This window comes from Ovis canadensis, chromosome 15 (genome assembly GCF_042477335.2).
Source record: "Ovis canadensis isolate MfBH-ARS-UI-01 breed Bighorn chromosome 15, ARS-UI_OviCan_v2, whole genome shotgun sequence".
Classification (NCBI taxonomy): Eukaryota; Metazoa; Chordata; class Mammalia; order Artiodactyla; family Bovidae; genus Ovis; species Ovis canadensis.
In genome coordinates this window covers 29,437,440-29,444,594 of record NC_091259.1, presented here as the reverse complement: position 1 = coordinate 29,444,594, position 7,155 = coordinate 29,437,440, and positions in this window count along the sequence as shown.

The following is a 7,155-nucleotide window of genomic DNA, read 5'->3' as shown; positions in this document are numbered from 1 at the left end:
ACAGTAGTAGATATAATGGTCATCTGAGTTAAATTCACCCATTCCAGTCCAGTTTAGTTCACTGATTCCTAGAATGTCAACATTCACCCTTGCCATCTCTTGTTTGACCACTTCCAATTTGCCTTGATTCATGGACCTGACATTCAAGGTTCCTATGCAATATTGCTCTTTACAGCATCGGACCTTGCTTCTATCACTAGTCACATCCACAACTGGGTATTGTTTTTGCTTTGGCTCCATCCCTTTATTCTTTCTGGAGTTATTTCTCCACCGATCTCCAGTAGCATACTGGGCACCTACTGACCTGGGGAGTTCCTCTTTCAGTATCCTATTATTTTGCCTTTTCATACTATTCATGGGGTTCTCAAGACAAGAATACTGAAGTGGTTTGCCATTCCCTTCTCCAGTGGACCACATTCTGTCAGACCTCTCCACCATGACCCGCCCATCTTGGGTGGCCCAGCTGGTATGGCTTAGTTTCACTGAGTTAGACAAGGCTGTGGTCCTAGTGTGATTAGATTGACTGGTTTTCTGTGAGTATGGTTTCAGTGTGTCTGCCCTCTGATACCCTCTTGCGACACCTACCATCTTACTTGGCTTTCTCTTACCTTGGGCGTGGGGTATCTCTTCACGGCTGCTCCAGCAAAGTGTAGGCGCTGCTTCTTACCTTGGATGAAGGGTATCTCCTCACTGCTACCCTTCCTGACCTTCAACGTGGGATAGCTCCTCTAGGTCCTCCTGCGCCAGCGCAGCCACTGCTCCTTGGACGTGGGTTGCTGTTCCCAGCTGCCACCCCGGCCTTGGATGTGGGGTGGCTCCTCCAGACCATCGCCCCTGACCTTGGACATGGAGTGACTTCTCCAGACCATTGCCCCTGACCTCCGACATGGGGTAGCTCCTCTCGGCCACGCTGTGTGCGCTGGCCATTGCAGCCTCATTCAAAAAAGATATCCTTTTCATTATAGGGGACTAGAATGCAAAAGCAGGAAGTCAAGAAACACCTGGAGTAACAGGCATATTTGGCCTTGGAATGCGGAATGAAGCAGGGCAAAGACTAATAGAATTTTGCCGAGAAAATGCACTGGTCATAGCAAACACCCTCTTTCAACAACACAAGAGGAGACTCTACACATGGACATCACCAGATGGTCAACACCAAAATCAGATTGATTATATTCTTTGCAGCCAAAGATGGAGAAGCTCTATACAGTCAGCAAAAACAAGACTGGGAGCTGACTGTGGCTCAGATCATGAACTCCTTATTGCCAAATTCAGACTGAAATTGAAGAAAGTAGGGAAAACCGCTAGACCAGTCAGGTATGATCTAAATCAAATCCCTTATGATTATACAGTGGAAGTGAGAAATAGATTTAAGCAACTAGATCTGATAGAGTGCCTGATGAACTATGTAATGAGGTTCATGACATTGTACAGGAGACAGGGATCAAGATCATCCCCATGGAAAAGAAATTCAAAAAAGCAAAATGGCTGTCTGAGGAGGCCTTACAAATAGTTGTGAAAAGAAGAGAGGCGAAAAGCAAAGGAGCAAAGGAAAGATATAAGCATCTGAATGCAGAGTTCCAAAGAATAGCAAGAAGAGATAAGAAAGCCTTCTTCAGCGATCAATGCAAAGAAATAGAGGAAAAGAACAGAATGGGAAAGACTAGAGATCGCTTCAAGAAAATTAGAGATACCAAGGGAACATTTTATGCAAAGATGGGCTCGATAAAGGACAGAAATGGTCTGGACCTAACAGAAGTAGAAGATATTAAGAAGAGGTGGCAAGAATACACTGAAGAACTGTACAAAAAAGATCTTCATGACCCAGATAATCACGATGGTGTGATCACTCATCTAGAGCCAGACATCCTGGAATGTGAAGTCAAGTGGGCCTTAGAAAGCATCACTATGAATAAAGCTAGTGGAGGTGATGGAATTCCAGTTGAGCTATTTCAAATCCTGAAAGATGATGCTGTGAAAGTACTGCACTCAATATGCCAGCAAATTTGGAAAACTCAGCAGTGGCCACAGGGCTGGAAAAGGTCAGTTTTCATCCCAATCCCAAAGAAAGGCAATGCCAAAGAATGCTCAAACTACCACACAATTGCACTCATCTCAGATGCTAGTAAAGTAATGCTCAAAATTCTCCAAGCCAGGCTTCAGCAATACGTGAACTGTGAACTTCCAGATGTTCAAGCTGGTTTTAGAAAAGGCAGAAGAACCAGAGATCAAATTGCCAATATCCGCTGGATCATGGAAAAAGCAAGAGAGTTCCAGAAAAACATCTATTTCTGCTTTATTGACTATGCCAAAGCCTTTGACTGTGTGGATCACAATAAACTGTGGAAAATTCTGAAAGACATGGGAATACCAGACCACTTGACGTTCCTCTTGAGAAATCTGTATGCAGGTCAGGAAGCAACAGTTAGAACTGGACATGGAACAACAGACTGTTTCCAAATAGGAAAAGGAGTATGTCAAGGCTGTATATTGTCACCCTGCTTATTTAACTTCTATGCAGAGTACCTCATGAGAAACGCTGGGCTGGAAGAAAAACAAGCTGGAATCAAGATTGCTGGGAGAAATATCAATAACCTCAGATATGCAGATGACACCACCCTTATGGCAGAAAGTGAAGAGAACTAAAAAGTCTCATGATGAAAGTGAAAGAGGGGAGTGAAAAAGTTGGCTTAAAGCTCAACATTCAGAAAACGAAGATCATGGCATCCCGTCCCATCACGTCATGGGAAATAGATGGGGAAACAGTGGAAACAGTGTCAGACTTTATTTTTTTGGGCTCCAAAATCGCTGCAGATGGTGACTGCAGCCATGAAATTAAAAGACGCGTACTCCTTGGAAGAAAAGTTATGACCAACCTAGATAGTATATTCAAAAGCAGAGACATTACTTTGCCGACTAAGGTCCGTCTAGTCAAGGCTATGGTTTTTCCAGTGGTCATGTATGGATGTGAGAGTTGGACTATGAAGAAGGCTGAGTGCCGAAGAATTGATGCTTTTGAAGTGTGGTGTTGGAGAAGACTCTTGAGAGTCCCTTGGACTGCAAGGAGATCCAACCAGTCCCTTCTAAAGGAGATCAGCCCTGGGATTTCTTTGGAAGGAATGATTCTAAAGCTGAAACTCCAGTACTTTGGCCACCTCATGAGAAGAGTTGACTCATTGGAAAAGACTCTGATGCTGGGAGGGATTGGGGGCAGGAGGAGAAGGGGAAGACAGAGGATGAGATGGCTGGATGGCATCACTGACTCGATGGATGTGAGTCTGAGTGAACTCCAGGAGTTGGTGATGGACAGGGAGGCCTGGCGTGCTGCAGTTCATGGGGTCACAAAGAGTCGGACATGACTAAGCAACTGAACTGAACTGAATATATTTGTAAGTTTTTTCCAAGTACAGCTATGACTACTGTGAGAGGGCTTAAAATTTTTAAATTTTGGTAAGAAAACTTAGATTTATCCTCCAAGTATTTTTTGACAATAAAATATTGCAACCTTTGTTTAAAATAAAACACAAGTTGACAAGCCTTGTGAAACAACAGGCTGATAGTGTTCCCATTTCAAGGGTCTCTATCCTCAACACATTAAGAAGTTTACAGCATAGTGTTGTTGTTTGTAAGCTTAATATGGTACATCAGATCTCTAGAACTTATTCATATTGCATAACTAAAATTTTATCCCCATTGATTAACAACTCCTCTTTCCCCCCTCCTCTTAGGCACTGAGAAACTCCACCCTATTCTTTACTTTTATGAGTTTGATTATTTTAAATATTTCATATAAGTATATGGAATCATGCAGTATTTTCCTTCTGTAACTGGCTTATTTCACTTACCGTAACGTCTTCAATGGATAAAGAAAATGCATATAAATACAATGGAATACTCTTCAACTTAAAAAATCCTATAAGTGTCAACATTAATGAACACTGCAAGAGGGATTCATTCATTCATTGAACATTTTTATCAAGTGCCAACTCTGGGATACACAGGCATCATGAATTATTACAGATTTCATTTTTGAAAAAAAGTTTTCTAGCTTGGTGATGCCAAAAATAGAAATTTAAAAGATGAGGTAAGTATAAAATAGATAATTTTTAGCTTTTATTTATTAATGATATAAAGGTGCTTTTGATCTCATTTACTATAAATAATATTTAGAGGGGGAAATGTTATTGAATATGTCTAATTGCTTTTAAAAATCTTTGTAATATACCAACTTGAAGATCTGGGTCTAAGTTCAATTTATTTCAGTACCTTTTGTATAGATATCATAGCTGAAAAAGATACCATACAAAGATATTTAAATCCAAATTAAAATAGTATATACTTGGCTATGCTAAATAAATTACAGAACTCATTTCAAACTCAATTTTGCAAAGACAATTTTATTATATTTTCCATTAAAAAATCTAATTCATTTTAATTGGAGGATAATTTCTTTACAATATTGTGGTGGTTTTTGCCATATGTCAACATGGATCACCCACAGGGGCACATGTGTTCCCCCTTCCTGAATCCCCTTCCCACCTCCCTCCTCACCCCATCCCTCTGGATTGTCCCAGAGCACCATCTTTGAGTGCCCTGCTTCATGCATCAAACTTGCACTGATCATCTATTTTACATATGGTAATATACATGTTTCAATGCTATTGTCTCAAATCATCCCACCCTCCCCTTCTCCCACATAGTCCAAAAGTCTGTTCTTTACATCTGTGTCTCTTTTGCTGACTTTCATATAGGATCGTCATTACTGTCTTTCTAAATTCCATATATATGCATTGATATACTGTATTGGTGTTTCTCTCTCTGACTTATTTCATTCTGTATAATAGGCTCCAATTTCATCCACCTCATTAGAACTGACTCAAATGCATTCTTTTTTTTTTTACAACTGAGTAATATTCCATTGTGTATATATACCACAACTTCCTTATCCATTCATCTACTGATGGACACCTGGGTGGCTTCCATGTCCTTGCTATTGTAGACTGCTGCAATGAACACTGGGGTACATGTGTCTCTTTCAATTTTGATTTCCTTGGAGTGTATGCCCAGCAGTGGGATGGCTGGGTCATATGGCAGTTCTATTCTAAGTTTTTTAAGGAATCTCTACACTGTTCTCCATAGTGGTTGTACTAATTTGCATTCCCACCAGAAGTGTAAGAGTGTTCCCTTTTCTCTACACCCTCTCCAGCATTTACTGTTTGTAGACTTCTTGATGGTGGCCATTCTGTCTGGCGTGAGATGATGCCTCATTTGGTTTCGATTTGTATTTTTTTAATCTTATTTATTTTTAATTGAAAGATAACTGCTTTACAATATTTTGTTGGTTTCTGCCTGTATCAACATGAGTCAGACATATGTTCCCTCCCTCTTGAACCTCCCTCCCACCTCTGATATCCCACCTCTCCAGGTTGTCACAGAACACTGGTTTGAGCTCCATGAGTCATACAGCAAATTCCCACTGGTTGTCTACTTTATGTAGGGTAATGTATATGTTTCCATCCTAGAGTAGCATGGGGGTCCCTTTAAAAGGGCACTAACCCCATTTATGGACTTCCCTGGTGGCTCAGATGGCAAAGCGTCTGTCTACAATGCAGGAGACCTGGGTTTGATCGCTGGGTTGGGAAGATCCCCTGGAGAAGGAAATGGCAACCCACTCCAGTACTATTGCCTGGAAAATCCCATGGACAGAGGAGCCTGGTAGGCTACAGTCCATGGGGTCGCAAAGAGTCGGACACGACTGAGTGACTTCACTATCACTAATAATGAGTGACGCTGAGCATCTTTTCATGTGTTTAGGCTTTATTTTAAAATTTGGCTAGTAAATTTCATCTTAGTTGATGACAACTAGTCTTGCAAACTCATTGAAAATGTTGACTTTTTATTATTTAACACATTGAGTAAAAACCCTCAAACTCTTATGTGGAAAATTTAAATAGCCTAAAAATGTCCATTTCTACTTTTTAAAAAATGTGTAAAGATACAGGCGACAGATTTAACTTAATTGTTGTTAGCAATAATATCACATAATGGTGGAATCATTCCTAAATATCCATTAGACCTCACTTTATAAAGTTTTTTCTGTTATTGAATTTCTAAAAGCACTACTAAAATATCATCTATACCCTGATGGCCTGGATTAAATGCAGATTGTGTTTAAACTCTTAAGACAATTAAAAAAAAATTTGTAGGTAGCATATTTTGGACAGTCAATTTATCAACCAAAAAGATGTGAGAATTTAGTATTATTGTATTTTTAAAAATTAGTAGTAATTTATTTTTAAGCTTGACAATTCTTTGGGATTTTCTGCCATGAGATAATCAGTAATTCTCTTTGTGGTGAAAGAATCTCATATCACTATAAAGATTGTATCCTTTAAAACTGTTGCACTTATAAAATTAATCACACTGATAATCACCTTGCAAACTTCAAAGGTTGTTGAATGATGGCAATGGATAAGCTGAGCGAGGGCGTCACCATCATCCCTTCTGTGTGTAACTTCTGCTTGTCCCTAGGGACACTTTCAGAGCCATCAGTAACACATATCCAAGTTGGGGACCAGCATTAGTCCATGTTAGGTGACCAGTTTTTCCTGGTTGCCTGGGACCTTCCCAGATTTAGTCCTGTGTTCCAGGAAATCCTTTAGTCTGGAGTAAATTGGGACCTTTCATCACCTCAGTCCACATATTAAATACAAGTAGATATTGATTTTTTCTTTCTCTCTTGTTTTTCTTATAAATTAGTAGATTTTCATCTGCACACCAATGGATTGTCTCACGTGATCCTTAGGTTTCATGTATCCTACTTCAGAACTTGTAATTGAGATTCTTGGTAAAAGCTCCTCTGGGTGCCACATGAGGAATGCTGGCTGTGGCCTTAAAAACCCGGTCATAAAGGGTTCTAAGTCAGTACTGACTCATCAGTACTAGGTGTAGGAACACCATGGATTCTGCAGGGAATGATCCTGGGGTTTCTCATCTGAGACAAGGAGTGGTAAAAGCATGAGATGCATATTACATTCGGGCTTCCCAGGTGGTGCACATGGCAAAGAACCTGCATGCCAATGCAAGAGATGCAAGAAATGCAGCTCCAAGTCTTGGGTTGGGAAGATCCCCTGGAGTAGGAAATGGCAACCCACA